Raw genomic sequence first — 16,600 nt, 5'->3', positions numbered from 1 at the left:
GCCCGGCTCCCCCCCCCCCGCCCCGCCGCCCTTACCTGCTGCGGCCCTCGGCAGCCCCGCGCCGCGCCCGCCGCAGCCACGCCCACCGGCGCCCGGACACGCCCACCCGCGCCCCGCCAGCCTAGTCTCAGGCCACGCCCACCAGCGCATTAGCCACGCCCACACCGCGCCCCTCCAGTTCCTCGGGAGGCCACGCCCACCCCACCTAGCCACGCCCAACCACCCGCGCCGCGCCAGCCCAGAGCCCCGTCGAGGCCACGCCCACCAGCCCGGTTTTGCCCCCCCAAGCCACGCCCACCCCGCTCAGCCACGCCCATTCTCTCCCCGACGGAGGCCGCGCCCACCCGCGCCCCGCCCGCCCTGTCCCCGCCCCGCAGGGCCCCCATGGCGCCCCGTCCCATCCCCCAGGCCCAGCCGCGGGGCGCGGCCCCGGCCCGGCAGGTGTGGCGGAGGGTCACGGGGCTGCTGGGTTGTAGCCCCAGAGTGCCCCAGGCAGCGTCTCTTACTCGGGGTCCGCCTCGCTGACGTGGATGTGGCTGTCCCCGGCCTACAGGCGAGCTCCAGGCTGTGGGACGGGCGTGCTGCCTTCACCAGCCGCCCCAGCTGCTTCTCCCAGCCCTGCTCTTCAGCAGCCTCTTCTCCCGCCCCAGCCCCAACACCGGCTTCTTCTCCCACTCACCCCACCAACAGCCTCTTCTCTCGCCCACACCCGACATCGGGCTGTTCTTTCAGCCTAGCACCAGCACCGGCTGCTTCTCTTGCCACAGCATCAGCACCTTCTCCGTTACCCTCCACCAGACATCTCCACACACACCCTTCAGGTGTTTTTCAGGGCAGTACTTCGAGTAGGTTGGCAGCGCTAAATTAATCTCAAAGATCTGAGCACAGAACAAGAGCTTGAAATGGGTGCTGTGCCTGCACGTGCCATTTTATGGACTCTTCTGTGGTGCGGGTAACTAGAACATTCCTAAAGAGCAGTTTGTGCAGAGTGCAATGAGTACCTTTTTTCCCCATTGGAAGGCAAACAGCCTGATCTAGTGTGATGTCCCTGCGCATGGCAGGGGGGTTAGAACTAGATGATCTTTAAGGTCCCTTCCAACCTGAACGATTCTATGGAAACTGAGCATTCTGGTAATGGATCCACCTATTTGCCACTGCAAAAGACTTTTCAAGAGAGCACACAGCTCCTGAAGCAATCAAGCAGAGCTGCAACAGCAGCAGCGACTTCACACTTGCTCTCTGACTCCAGCGAGCATGGCCTGTGAAAGAACACCTAGGATGGCAGCAAGTTCATAGGGGTATTTCCCCAGGCCCCTATTCCGGCCAGAAGACATATCTTGGCATTTATAACCTGCACGTTTTTCTGTTACCTTCAAGAACTTCCCTAGGTGTCTTCAGTGCTGTCTTCAGAATTTTGCCTTAGAATGTAGCCTTCATAATGTCTGATGGCATGGAAACCATAGGTCCAGTATGCCACTAGACAGGGCCAGTCCTGCAGCACCATCACTCCATGGACTTACTCCTACAGCTTCCAGTGTGGCTAACATCACCACAGCCCAGACAGCAGTGAGACCCATCACCCTGAAACGGTGGCAGTCAACCACTGCAAGGCTGGAGATCCAGCGACCATGAAAGAAAAGAGCATTTCTTTTCCTTCTTCTTTTGGTAGAGCAGTAGGACTTTGTTATTCTTTAACTAATAGTGTTATTGCCTTCTTTAACCAACATTTGATGACTTCTCTGGCAAATACACCCCAGGGTGATTTCAAGGTGTGATTATCTTCAAAGGCTCCAAAGCTGGCTGAGGCTGCAGCATCTGTGTTTTATTGGAGTGCTCTTGGTATCTCCTCAGAGTGGAGCACCACACCCTTGCAGCATGCTGTGTCCCTCACACACCAGGCAGGAGGGCTGGATGAGCAGCCACCACTTTGGGAGGCTTTAAAGGCTTTCGCACTGAGCGCTGCCATAAAGTAATCAAAATCCTTTATAAAAAAAGAAAAGACTTGTACCCTATTTGCCACTTTATCCTGTCATTGAGCGATGTTTTATTATTAGTTTACCTAACCTATAGCTTAAGGTTTTATAAATATTATTCACTTCTTTCTGAAGCACATCTATTTACTGGAGAGTCTGCTGTATGAGCTGATCTACGTCTGCAGAGTACTGATGTACGGTAGTAGGATAATTTAATTCTTTACACAAGCCTGCCATCTAGGCAAATTTTTGTTATAAGTTACTATAGAAATGTCAGCATTTGCTTTAAGCCCGGTTTTACCATTCATTTATACATGTCTAGTTATCTCAGCAGTCAGTGCTTCACTATTTATAGAGAAGAAAAATAGTCCCTGGATGTCTTCTGACCTGATTGGAGATGCAGTTTAGGCCAATACGCTGTGCCTGGCTGAATTACAGCCTCTTTATTTTATTCCAGTAATCCAAAGGGTATAAAAAAGCTAGTAAGTGGAGTCCTTCCTTCTCTCTCCTCGCCTTTCCCAAAATAGCATGTGGGCACTGGGGGCTGCAGAATAGCCTTGATGCTACACCATCATCTTTACATCCAGGCAGAGGGTGCTTCTGTGGGAAAGAGAAGCCTCCTGACTTTGATTTTTAGTTTTTTTTGCCTTTTGGAACAAGCCCCGTTGGCAGCTACTGCAGCCCGTAGGCTGCTCAAGTTTACACGGCAGGCTGACCAAACACACAACTGCCTTTGAGAACATGATACTGTAGAAAGTGTCTTAAAACACTTCTCTCTTCCTACAAGGAGGCGGGAAGGCCTGGAAAAGATGTCAAGAAGTTGAGTGCAGCAGCAGGACAATGTGGCTTATGCTAAGTTTGCACCAGAAGGTTCTTATAATGCAAATCTCTCTATGTTCATCTGCTGCTCTGTCTCCTCCAACTACAAGGGACAAGCCCATTGCTGTATTAACCTGCCTGACCTAGCTGGCAGGAGGTTCATTGTATCGTACATAGTGCAGATGCAGAGCAAGGACTGGTCACTGTCCCAAGGCACTGTTATTCCCAGTAAACAAAGAGTCTGCAGGTGAGATAAAATATCCAGGCAGAAGACTAACAGCAGGTCACAGGCCTATAGGAAAGCCAGATGCCTGTATCGAGAGCTGTTGAATAAATTTGTCCGCTGTACTGAAACACCTTTTGTCTGACACCTTGAACGCACATCTGTCAGAGCTTGGAGCAGAACCATTTAGATCCCTGCTTCAAGACAAAGATCCCACCATTCCCAGAGGAGCTGAACTAAATCAAACTCTCTCTGCCAGGCTCTGATGTAAAGGAGATTTTTGACAGAGTTCCCAAATGTGAACCATCTTGCTGCAGAGGAGGCTTCTGTTCTGGTCACAGATCTGATGCAGATATCCTGTGCGGCTCCCCTTGAAGCGCAGCTTTCCCTGTGTGTGAGCTAAGGAAAAGAAATAATTGTGGTTATTGCTTAGATATTCACATGCTGGGTAGTTTATAAGTAATCCTGCAGTACTGCTAGGTGAACTCTGCCTGTCATGGGCTGAAAAGCAATGTTCACAGCTGCATGTGCATATCATATAGTCACAGGCATGTGTGCAGCTTGTGAATTCCCGAGTGCTTCACATCAAAGAGACTGTAGAGGTAGTCATCAGGCACTATTCCCCAAGATTATTTAATTTCCTCTTCTCTAACTTTGAGGTGCATCAGGAGAGGTTCACAAGTAGGTCACGCAGGGATTCTGCTGCTCAGTGATGCCTTTCTTTTCCAGAAAGCCAAACCTGCAGCCAGACCAGTTCTTTGCGCCCCACTGCAAGGAGCTGAACCCGTGTCTTTTACACAGCTAATGGTGCTGTGGTCTTCAGACAGAAAACGCAGGATTGAGCCCTTTCCTGTAGAGCCTATGACCAAAGCTTTTAATCATTGGTCTGGCTATCAGCATGAGCTGGATCATCACAAAAATCCGCCTTCTTAGTATGTGTTTTTTAGGTGACATTTTCAAAATCTTCCCCTTGATTTTTTTTTGTTTCTTGTTGATTGATTTATTTTGAAATGACTGAGTATGGATGTTTATCTTAATTTTGGTTAGACTAGTGTAACAGCGTTGCTGAAATGAGTTCAGACCAGCAAAAGCAATCTGCTCCTCTTATCCGCATAAGCATCAATCTTTCACTCTGCCCAATATTTCGATTGTGCTGGTTGCCAAAATTCCCATTTCCCGTACAGCCGAGAAAAGCCCCAAACCTGCCTAATCAACTGGAAAACAATAAGACCATTCATGTGCACGGTTATTCACTTGCATAAATGTTTGTGGAGTAACAGTCTGACAGGGATAGACCTCTGTCATTTGAATTATTCTACCAGATAGATTCTTACCAGACTAGTATTTTTAACCCATTTTTAACCAGCTATAGAGATGGATTCTTAGCTGGAGTGTAGTAGCATTGCACAAAATGGCTTCAGTTTGACATTCTTGTTTTATACCAGCTGGAGAGTTTTTACTGTATTTATTTTTACCCACAAAATAGTCCCATGTACCAACACAACATTTAATTTTACTAGTTTGGAATTTACTAAAATAAAGCTCTATATGTGTTGGCATTTCTTTTCAGAATGTGCAATATGGCCTTCTCCAGTCGTCCTCTTTTATTCCCCTGCTATGCCGCAGAAATTATTTTCTTTTTATTATGTAGCCTAAATTGTAGAGCTATTTTTAATTTGTGACCCTTATAACTCAAGGAGGAGCAGGAAGAAATATCAATGCAATAAAAGAGTGGAGCTGGTAGAGTGTGAACATTGTCAGAACGTCTCATTTAGGATTTGTGTGGTATAAAAACTTTGCTGAAAGAATTAAAAACATATGCTTAACTGATCTCATATTTGGCATTTTGAATTAGTAAAAGCTCAGCAACGATGATGTCGTGCTGTCTGAAGAAATTAGGTCAGATGATACATGGTTTTATGGTGTGGCATCTTAAATAGGAATCACCTTATGGCAAGTCATAGCTATTTCAATATCACATTTAAAGAAACAGCTTCTCAGGGAAAGTTGATTGGTTTCATAAGAGAAGCAGCAGGGTTTTGAGGACTCCTGTATGGGAGAATGAGAACAACAGGCAGTTTGAGATCATCTCTATTTCATTTTTTTCCTTTTATTCGTTCAATTAATTTTCCAGTACGTGCATATTTCTTATTAGAAAGACTGCAAGCCTCTTTAGACAGAAAAAAAATGATTTAATGTGGCCTGGAGAATCCAGTGCAACAAGCATGTCCAGAGGGGTGTACTTTGCCCTCCAAACAGTGAGCAAATTCCTTCTCCCATTCCTCTGTGGTTGTTTTGCTGTTGTAAGGGTAAAGCAAGAATATTTGGTTGAATACCAGAGATGCAAGATTTGCTCAAGCAGTTTTGCTTCAGTAACCACCTCTGCTTTTCCTTTCCTTCCTTTTGCCCTTGTACTCCTCTCACGCTCTCGCAAATTTTCAGACCCAGCCCAAGGTTAGCTTCAGGAGTACATGTTCTGTAGACTCTGTTCCACGCGGCTGATCCTCTGCTACCCTGTCCCAAGGGTCTGCTTGTTCAGAAGGTGCTTTATGGGACTTCTCCCACTGGATCAGTTCCAGGCCTTTCTAGGAAAATCCTCTTGATATTTAGTTTGCTGGGGACAATTGATTGATATTCATGAAGAGGATGAAAATCCTGGTTTGAATTTAAACACTAGTTTACACCAAAGAAAACTGAATTGCAAACAGGAGCTAACTGACTTATAAACTGCACAAAGTTGTTCCTTGCTGGAGACTTATTAAGAGAAGACTTAGAGACTTGACAAGGCGTAAATGAGAGCTCATGAAAAAGACCCATTCCTGTCTGGGTTTTTTTTCATATTAATGTATTTTACTGGAAATCCAAGACTGCTAAGCTTTCTTTGTTGACCTTATAAACAAGGCAAATAAAGAAGGGAGATTTGGGGTTACAGCAGACAGTTGCATCTCTGGAGGGATCATTGCTATTGTCTCTGTAGCAGGGTTTTGGCTTTCCTAGCTAATGGTACTAAATCGTACCATTCTGGTTTAATGAAAGTGTCAGTTGTGCTTGAAACTATCTTCTTGGCTTCTTGCATTCTATTGCATTAAAATTTTTCCTTGCAAGATAAAAAGCTTTGATAAACTATTTAACATACATTAAAAAAACCCCCATAGTTCCCTTTAAATTGAAGGATATGTTTATAGTAACACACAATGTAGAAGTGAAAGGCCTCACAGGAAAAGAAAATTCAGAATTTGCTGGTCTGCAGGGAATAATTTGCTGAACCACTTAGAGATTCACCTTTTTTCTGCCCTGTGAAGTTAAAAGCATATTCCACTGTGTTGATCTTCAGCAATTCTCTGTCTTCACTTGAGAATGGCGGAGAATATGAATGGTATGAATATGGATGAAAAGTCAGCAGTGTCAGGACAAGCCAGTCTGCTTCAATGAGGTCAACTGGAGGGACAGCTTTAGTAATCTATGGTGTACAAGCCTTCAGTTGGAAATTTATATGCTTGCCAGGCATATTATAAGAACTCATCAGAGACATATTTATTTCTATGGGGAAAGCAGTTTGATTAGCAGCACCATAGGAGAATAAAAGCCACCAGAAGAAGACCGGAAGAGCAGTATTTTAAAGATGTAGTAGTGGATTGGTTACATGCTGGTTCTTAAAAGCTTCAGGATACTTTGGGATAATCTTCTTTACTCAGCAGGTGCATGAACTCTCATGTGTTCCACAATCATTAAATCATCTTAAAGCCCTGCAAAATATGTGTGTTAGCTAACTGCACACACATGCTTGGGGCTGTCCTTCTCACCATAGATTTTCTAAGTAGAATGTCCGTCTGTTTCAGGTAAACATGGCAATCCCTACTGACACAAGCTCTCAGGTAAGCTGGGCATGGATCCTTGTATCATTTTAACACTCCTGGCAAGTCTCAGGTTCCAGATTATTTCCATGCTGGTGAAATTAACTCCTAAAAAGAAGTTGTGGGTAGGTGAGATAGTCGATGGAGGAAGGCGGAGAGACATCTGAAGAAGAACCAGAGATGCCATACTGTTCATAGAATCACCAGGTTGAAAAGGACCCACTGGATCATCAAGTCCAACCGTTCCTTGGAATTTAACTATGAAGACAATAAAGTGAGGAGGGGACAGAGATGATAGTATAGTTAAAATTGATGATGTGGTCTATAATTTCTTTCTTTAATGGACTGCTAATAGCTGAGCAGAAAAAAGAAGCTGAGCGGCATCTTTTACTCAAATGATCACATTTATAACAAGTCATCTTATTTACGTAAAGAACGAATAGGAAATTCTCCAGTTCAGCTGGTCCCATGATCTGTTGTTCAGCCGTAAGCTGATTGCTCAGGACATGCCTGGACAAGGAGAGGAGCTGAGGTTAACTGCAGTCTGTGGAGAACTCACTATGTGTGCCCTTTCACGGTGAATTCAGCAAACTTTATGCAAATGCCTTTCAGAAGTATTTGAAGAGAGGGGAAAAAAGGGAATACAATACTGTCCTGGATGCACAAAAGGACTTTTGAAATTTCCAATTAATAGTTGAAAGCATTTTGAACTCTGACTAGTGCATTGGCCAATTATTTGCCATGTTTCTTTGTTCCACACTGAAGGATAAAAAGTCATGCAGAAGAATGGCTTAGGTTTCCTCAACACTACACATCAGCCTTTGCAAACAGAAACGGGCACAATAGCTTTCAAAGAGACATTTCCTTTGCTTCTAAACAAAATAAACCCAACCACACTCAAAATAGCTATCTTTTAAAGTATGCTTTTTATTTTTCCTTAAAGAAAAGTGGGATAGAATTGGACGATGACAGTGACTGCATCATAAAATCACAGAATCACCAGGTTGGAAAGGACCCACTGGATCATCGAGTCCAACCATTCCTAACACTCCCTTAAACCATGTCCCTAAGCACTTCATCCACCCGTTCCTTAAACACCTCCAGGGAAGGTGATTCGACCCCCTCCCTGGGCAGCCTCTGCCAGTGCCCGATAACTCTTTCTGTGAAGAATTCCTTTCTGATATCCAGCCTGAACCTCCCCTGGCGGAGCTTCAGGCCATTCCCCCTTGTCCTGTCCCCTGTCACTCGGGAGAAGAGCCCAGCTCCCTCCTCTCCACAACCTCCTTTCAGGTAGTGGTAGAGAGTCATAAAGTCTCCCCTCAGCCTCCTCTTCTCCAGGCTGAACAACCCCAGCTCTCTCAGCCACTTCTCACAAGACTTATTCTCCAGCCCCTCACCAGCTTCGTTGCTTTTCTCTGGACACGCTCCAGAGCCTCAACTCCTTCTTGTGGTGAGGGGCCCAGAACTGAACACACTACTCAAGGTGGGGTCTCACCAGTGCCGAGTACAGCGGGAGAATCACCTCCCTGGACCTGCTGGTCACACTGTTTCTGATCCAAGCCAAGATGCCGTTGGCCTTCTTGGCCACCTGGGCACACTGCTGGCTCATGTTCAGTCGCTGTCAACCAACACCCCCAGGTCCTTCTCCTCTGTACAGCTCTCCAGCCATTTTTCCCCCAGTCTGTAGCACTGCACAGGGTTGTTGTGCCCCAAGTGCAGGTCCCGGCATTTGGCCTTGCTGAACCTCATGCCATTGGTCTCGGCCCAGCAGTCCAGCCTGTTCAGATCCCTTTGCAGAGCCTCCCGACCCTCCAGCAGATCGACACTTCCTCCCAGCTTAGTGTCATCCGCAAACTTGCTGAGGATGCACTCAATGCCTTCATCCAGTTCATTGATAAAGACGTTGAACAGGGCTGGACCATTCCTAGTACACCACGTTCCTAGTATGCCACAGAATCCCATGCACTATGAGTAGGAGAAGAGGCACTGCACTGGTGGGGCTTCGGTGCTCCAGGCACCCTCTGAGCAGCAGGAACACAGCCCTCTCCATCTGCCTCACTCACAGCAGCGTGAAGCTTGAGCCCAGGAGTGTCCAGGAACAGAGAAGTCTACCTGATGTAACACAACCCACATGAAAGGATGTCGGTACCTTCAAAGCCCTAATCACTTGATCAGGTCATAAACCATAAATGATAACTGTGGCAGCAATGATGTCATTGGCCATTGGGCACTTCCTGACGGTGCAGTTTTGTATCTCTGTACCATTTCTGTGCTGTGCTAGCAGAGTTAAGCCATTTTCTTCCATCTTTGAGGTACAGCTGGTTATTTTTTTACATTAGAAGCACTTAGAATGGATGGTGCATAGAAACCAGTGTTTAAAAACATCATATGAAAAAAGCCTGCTGTTGTAAAATAGATTTAAGAATGCCATTGGCTTAAGAAAAGTGCTATGGTACCTTTCAGACTAATTTAAAACTTGAGTTGCAGCCATTTTTAGCTATAACAAAATCAAGAATACCGTATGCTGTGTCAGTCATTGCCCATTTCAATCTTCGAAGTAACTTTGGCAGCCAGTAGCAAAGATGCCAACGTCTGGGAGGCTGAGTTCACCCCTGAAGATCCTTTAGGATTTTCATATTGCTCTAGTCCTGAACAATCAGGTCTTAAATTGGTCACAAGTACATTAAATAGAACAGGGCAATAGGATGGCACGTGGCCCCAGTTTACATTGAAGATGATGCTTGCCTCAAAAACACTTGTGTCACTAGATGGAAATGGTGAAATTGTTGATGATGATGTGAAAAAGACTGAGGTGTTCAATAAATATTTTTGTTCCACATTTGGAAACAAGAAGAATCATGCACTGATGTCATGAGGACAATGCACTTTCCATCCCATTAGTAACCAAGGAGGCAATTAAACAGCATTACTGGAGATAAACATTATTACCCTAACAGATCCAGACAACTGTCACCCTCACAACTGGAATGATTTGACTCAAGGGATCTCTTACCAAATCCAACTTAATCTTGAAGGACTGCAAATGTTTTAGAGGACTGAGGAAATGTTGCATTTTGGATCAGTTATTAAAAAAAAATCACTAGAGGAATCAAAGTAATTCTCAGCCAGTCAACATAGCAATTCTGGGCAAAGTAATGAAATACTAGTGTAGAAGTCAGCAAATAAAGACTGTCAGTAGAAATAATGGGTCAACATGATTTACAGGAAAGAAATCTTGTGCAAAAAGACTTTTTCTTTCATTATTGGTTCAGTTGATAACATCTACTAAACAGATGTAAGATATTTGCATTTTGTACATTGCTTGATTATTTGCAGTACTCATTTTAAATTACCACAATAACATTAAAATGTCAGGTAAAGCGAATTAAGAACTGACAAACTGACAAGTCTTAAGTAAAATATAGACTTCAGTAAAGACTCAGAGAGAAACAGGAGTGCAACCAGGTCCCGGACACTGCAACCAGCGTCACCCAGCAGCTTTCTCTAAGGTGAGCAGTTTGTGTAGCTTGTGTAAAACTAACTCTAACTCAAAAAATAGGGATGTCATGGTTTATTAAAGTGCCAGCTGAAGCTGGTTTTGTCCCACTGCCTCCTGTGCAATGGGGTATGAAAAACTATGTCTAACGGGGCTGCAGCTGGTCGCTCCAGGTATACAAAATCCAGAGCGTGTGTGAGGCAGGAGCTCAGCCCTGGGGCCTTTCTCCTGGCTGTGGTGGAAGTGATAAGTGCTTTGGTTGGATGCAGAAGCAAGTCAATCTGAAACACTCCCCTTCGGCGCCTGTGTGGAACCCCCAGATTCCCTTCTGACCTTCTCGGATAAAGAGAGTGCCTGCCGGCTGGACTCTTACTCATCATTCCTAGAAAACTTCCAGCCTTGCCTGCCATGATCCAGCTTCACGGGCCCGCAGGAGCACCATAAGCTCAGGCTTTTGGTCACCAAAGCAATTGTGCTGAGAATATTTAGCACAGCCGAGCACTTAATCTGTGCTCTGACTGCTTTTGCCAAGCATCATAGAAACAGAAAGCCAAGAAGTAAACATGGAGTTGTTAACATCCTTACACAGCAAGATTTCACGCCCCTGAGAACTTAGGCTCCAAATTCCTCTTCTGGGGGAAGAAAGAGGGCAGGAGAGCTTTGAACACCCTCTTTTGTAGGAATAGATCCCTCAAAGTCTATTTATGTTAGCAGAGGGCTGAACCACATGCATTTATTCTGCTCTGTGTAATTACTGCTCTTGCCTTCTAGTCATCATTTTACTATTACAATTTACTATTACTATTTGGATTACAAATCTATTAACCTGGAAGACAAAAAAAAAAAAAAAAAAAGCAGGGGCATGTGAGAAAGGCTTTGAACACTGAATTCATTCACCAGGTAGAAACGAAAGTGCATGTTCAGAAGGTTAATTAACAAAAAGCCTGCGTCAAGGCAACTTCTGCTTACGACTAATGGTTACCATGAAAATTCATAAATTCACTGCTACCGACGGGAGGATTTGCTGACTGCAGAATGCTGCATGGGACTGCACCTCTCTTCTCCTTCACTATGGAAAGGGATGGCCAGAAAGCCCCTCATTCAAGTGAAAGGGGTAAACTCCTGCTGACTTCAGTGAGGCAAGTCTTTACATGCTGTGTCTTTGCCTGTCAGTGACAAGCATCACTCTGTGCTCAGGGAAAAGTTTTAAACTTTCCTACTTTGACCTAGAATTAGCACTGTTGGCTGCATGTGGAGAAGCACACCAGCGTTTGCTTTGCTCTTGACGTGAGGCAGGACGTCCAGGCTAGAAAGGCTACTGATGCTCTGGGGATCTGCTCCCACCGAGGGCAGCCACGTGCAGGCAGAGCCAGTCTGATGAGACCCAAGAGCTCACACGTGCTCTGGGAAGCAATAGTTTTCCTGGGAATGGCTGTACTTCATCAGGTTAGGGGCCACCTTGGCAGCTATGCCTCTCAGGCCACCATTAAACTGAATTCCTGGAGAAAAATATGGCCTGGGTATCACTCAGCTGACAGTTGTTCACAGCTGTGGGGTTTCCTGAGGTCTCTGTGGTTTCCCTCTGCTAAACAGCCTTTTATGAATCTGTTCTGCCTCTCCTTGAACTCAGGATAATCTTTATCATGCAAAATATATTATTGCACCAAAGGCTTATAAGACACATAGGGCCATGTTATAGAATCATAGAATCACCAGGTTGGAAAGGACCCACTGGATCATCGAGTCCAACCGTTCCTAACACTCCCTAAACCATGTCCCTCAGCACTTCATCCACCCGTTCCTTAAACACCTCCAGGGAAGGCGACTCGACCCCCTCCCTGAGCAGTCTGTTCCAGTGCCCGATGACTCTTTCTGCGAAGAATTTTTTTCTGATATCCAACCTGAACCTCCCCTGGCAGAGCTTCAGGCCATTCCCCCTTGTCCTGTCCCCTGTCACTTGGGAGAAGAGCCCAGCTCCCTCCTCTCCACAACCTCCTTTCAGGTAGTGGTAGAGAGTAATAAGGTCTCCCCTCAGCCTCCTCTTCTCCAGGCTACACAACCCCAGCTCTCTCAGCCGCTCCTCATAAGACTTGTTCTCCAGCCCCCTCACCAACTTCATTGCTCTTCTCTGGACACGCTCCAGAGCCTCAACATCCTTCTTGTGGTGAGGGGCCCAGAACTGAACACAGTACTCAAGATGTGAAGGTTATCCCTTCCTTTACCAGGAGTCAGTGGGCTCCGCGGTACCAGTGGAGGCAAACGGAATTCAGGACACTTGTATTTGAAGGCTGTTACAGATCAGCTTGCTTTGTGTTTTCCTTCAGGCCTTTATGCAATTACTGTGATTTCTTGGCACTGAGGACTAATGATCCACCTGAGTTGAGTCATGCACAAGGCAACATGGATCTGGAAATCTTCTCACTGCAATTACCATGCTCAGCAAGTTTGCGAGGTGAATACAAAGGATCTTGCAACTGCTATGCCTTCTAGGGAGAAAGAGAGGCTTAAAAGAAGTTGAGCAGTCACCTGCACTGATCACAGCTATAGACTTTATAAATCAAGCTTAGCTCCTTTGCTGGAGAAAAGCAGTTTTCTGGATATTTAAGACTTGAAGGAAGGTAGCATAGCTAGAAGGCTGGGTTTGAGGCAGGGGTAGGGATGAGTTTGCACAAAAATAAGCAAAGCCAAGTAGCCAAAAAGCAAATCAGAAGTAACTCTTGAGCTCACTCCCCTGCAGCAGACACGGGGCAAACAGCATAGGCCAGAGGGATGGGTAAAATCCTGGTTAGAAAGACAAAAGGCAGAGAAGTGACAAGGAAGCAGCAGAAGTGCAGCATCACTCCACATCTGAGGAGCAAAGTGGTGGTAAGTGCTCCAGGTTCTCAAATCATTCTGGGCTTCTCTTCCCAGTACTCATCCCCACAAGAACATTCTTCCAGCCCCAAGAGTTAGACGTTGGATCATCCCCAACCAAAACCACTCGTGGGACAACCTGGATCTGCTGATCATGGTGCCAGACTTGAAACTGGAAACCAGTATCTTCACCACCCCCAGCACATGGTCGCCACACCACAAAGCACCTCAGCAGTATGGTCAGAGATGTGGCCGTGGCCCCTTCATCTCCAGTTTGATTGACTGGGCCCCACCAGTCATCTCCAATATCTTTTGCGTGAGAGGCAATGGTGGAAGAACACGTTCCACGTTGTGCAGAGTGACAGAATCCTGGAAATAGTCGTCTTTCCTCTTCCTCACCAGAGCTGCAGCTTCCCTGGAAGGACAGGACAAGGGGGGAATGGCCTGAAGATCCACCAGGGGAGGTTCAGACTGGATATCAGAAAAAAAATTTTCACAGTAAGAGTCATTGGGCACTGGAACAGCTGCCCAGGGAGGTGGTCGAAATCCTGGAATATATCATCGGGCACTGGAACAGGTTGCCCAGGGAAGTGGTCGAGTCACCTTCCCTGGAGGTGTTTAAGGAACGGGTGGATGAAGTGCTTAGGGAGTATTTTTAGGAATGGTTGGACTCTATGATCCGGTGGGTCCTTTCCAACCTGGTGATTCTATGATTCCCACCTACTCCTTACTTGTGCTAGTGCAAAATTCACATTGGGCATGTAAACAAAGAGATTTAAAAAAAGAATAAAACACATTGGTTTTAGCCTAGGACAGGTCTTCAATGGCAGGACTGCTCTTTTCAGTGGCCCCACCACCTTCTAGTGCTCCTCTCTTATTGCCTCCTCTACATTCGTCTTCCTTTCACACACAAGACCAGACTGAGCAGAGTATCTCAAGTGAAGTCTCACCAATCTCTGTATCGCGGCCTTTCTCCCGCCTTGTACTTACAGGAAATATATCCCACTCCTTACATTCAAGGAGGGGGAAAACCACCGTCAGGTCCATGGCATGGTGGTGGCTGTGGTTCTCAGTCCTCCTGCTCTCAGAGGCGGCACTGAGGTGTTCTCCTTCCCAGTCATTCCCAAGTGTCAAGCACCTGTTTCACCGCAGAAACTCTGTTGCTCGCACTCACAGCAACTGAATTTCATTCCTTTCTCCTACTCTTTCCACCTGTGCCCCATGGAGGCACACCAGCTCGCCTGTACTGACAATGGTTTCCCAGTCTCCTCGAGGAACTACTCCAGCAGCTTCCTCAGAGGCCTCTCTTACTATGCACGTTGCCCTGCCCAGTTCCTTACCCACCAAAACACTCCTACTAATTCCCATCTTAATGCCTAATTTCCCAAATGGCACTTTCTCAACTGCTTTGAGAGACAAGGAGGGTAATGTATGGATGCAGTAGATCTTATGTGGAAGATCAGTTCTCTTATCAAAGAAAGCTAACAGGTTGGGCTGGCATGGTTGACTTTGGGTAAGCTTTGCTGGATGTTATCTCATTTCCTATTTGCTTCCATGACAGTAAGCACTCCTCCCTTCAAAGTTTCTTTCACAGCCTTTCATCCCATTGAGGTGAGATTAATCAAACCTGTGGCTGTCCTGATCTCACCCCTCCTCTCTACTCATTTCAAGTTTGCACACAAATAAGGTGCGTTACTTGTCCTGATAGCAGCGCTTCTCTAAATCAGAGCATCTCTGCTGCCTTGCTTTCCTGCAGAATTTCTCAGCAGTGTTTTGCTGCAGGCTTTTAGCAGCCAACACCACCCAAAAAAACAATCACCCTGATAGCAGGATGGTTTCAGTATTTAAAGGGGACCTCCAGGAAAGCCGGGGAGGGGTCCTTTATCAGGGAGCGTAATGACAGAAGAAGGGGGAATGGTTTTAAACTGAAAGAGGGGAGATTTAGATTAAATATCAAGTTTTTAACTGTGAGGGTGGTGAGGCGCTGGCACAGGTTGCCCAGGGAAGTTGTGGCTGCCCCATCCCTGGACGTGCTCAAGGCCAGGTTGGATGGGGCTTTGAGCAGCCTGATCCAGTGGGATGTGTCCCTGCCCATGGCAGGAGGGTTGGAACTGGATGATCTTCAAGATCTTTTCCAACCCAAACCATTCTATGATCTTTGATCTATTCTGTGAATGTGCACACATGCGTGCACAGAGTCGGGCTTCCAGGAGACTTTCTGCAAAAGTCCGTGGAAATCATCCTGGTGCAGCGACTTTATTGAGAAGGGGTAGTTTGCCAGCTGAGAAAAGCCAAAATGCAAAGGCACAGTGAGGTAGGGAAGGAAAGTATGGCATTTGGAAAGTCCAGCCTATATATATTACCAGAATATATATTACCAGAAGGTAATATATTGTCATTGGCCACTTGTCCACTCGCATGTAATGTTTGTATAGCTCCTCGTCGTCTTTCAGCTGAGCACTCAGGATAATAGGTTTATTCCTTTCAGAGGAAGGCAAATTAGCCTTTTTCCATTTTACGGGAGCAAAAATAAGGTGCAGGGGGACTAGATTTGTGTCAGGTAATAGCGTAATAGCATAAATACACATAACAGCCATGTAATGGCTATTTTAAAATCTTTAGCTGTACTCTTCATTATGTATCATTTTTCACAGAGCAGTGAAAATCAAAATGTCCCAGTGCAGGAAAATTGTTTACTGTTACTGAAAGTATAAAGTAGGTTTTCACAGCAAAAAGAAAAATCCCACAGCCTCCAAGGTGGCTTCATTTACGTTTTCTAATTAGCATAATACATATATAGTCAGAACATGCCCCTTACAGACCTTACTGTAATCTGCAAGCACGTAATATGTATTTTATTTCATTTTAAGGTGTTTAACTGCAGCAAGTTTTTAATTTTTTTTTTTATACCTGGCCACATCAATACATTTAATGTTATGAAATTGTTGGCTCTCAATTTTTCTCATAGATTTATAGATGAGAGCTACCCAACCACCCCATAGAAAGGCTCAGCCCTGTGGGGTTTTCAGTGCTGTTAGCTCCTCCTGAACGCAACCTTGAATGGGATAAAATTTCTACTTGTGTTTGCATTTCCTTCTTTAGCATCTTGAGCTGCCTTTTACCATGAACTTCATGCAGGGTTTTTGCTCCTTTGCTCTGACAATCTCATTTTCCGTAAGGCAACCAGGCAAGTATTACCTTAAATACACACTAGAGGATGCTCTTGGGTCATCAGTGAGAGAGAAACTGCTTCCTTCTACTCTCGATCTGCAGAAGGCTCAGAAGGAGCTTCCAGGCTTATCCAAGGCTTAGAAAACATAAGGAAATGTTCACATAGGGACAGAAATGTAATGTAAATGACAAAAGTAGTGACAAAAACTCC

General features: G+C 45.6%; 1 protein-coding gene across 11 annotated transcripts in view; it reads right to left on the bottom strand.

Annotated features, from left to right (window-relative positions):
• Positions 1-16,600, bottom strand: part of CEP170B (centrosomal protein 170B) — a 258,688-nt gene that overhangs the window by 59,833 nt on the left and 182,255 nt on the right. For 9 of the 11 annotated variants that reach the window (XM_054066744.1, XM_054066750.1, XM_054066752.1 and 6 more), the window contains exon 1: positions 36-96. The exons of 1 other annotated variant lie outside the window; for it this stretch is intronic. The gene's annotated coding sequence lies outside the window, so the exon portion shown is untranslated. Of the gene's footprint in view, positions 1-35; positions 138-16,600 lie in introns of those variants that run through there. One more of the 11 variants, XM_054066746.1, reaches the window with a different exon arrangement.

This window comes from Cuculus canorus, chromosome 5 (genome assembly GCF_017976375.1).
Source record: "Cuculus canorus isolate bCucCan1 chromosome 5, bCucCan1.pri, whole genome shotgun sequence".
In the NCBI taxonomy this organism is placed as follows: domain Eukaryota; kingdom Metazoa; phylum Chordata; class Aves; order Cuculiformes; family Cuculidae; genus Cuculus; species Cuculus canorus.
The sequence above is the reverse complement of the archived record's forward strand: the minus strand, read 5'-3'. Positions and strand labels throughout refer to the sequence as shown.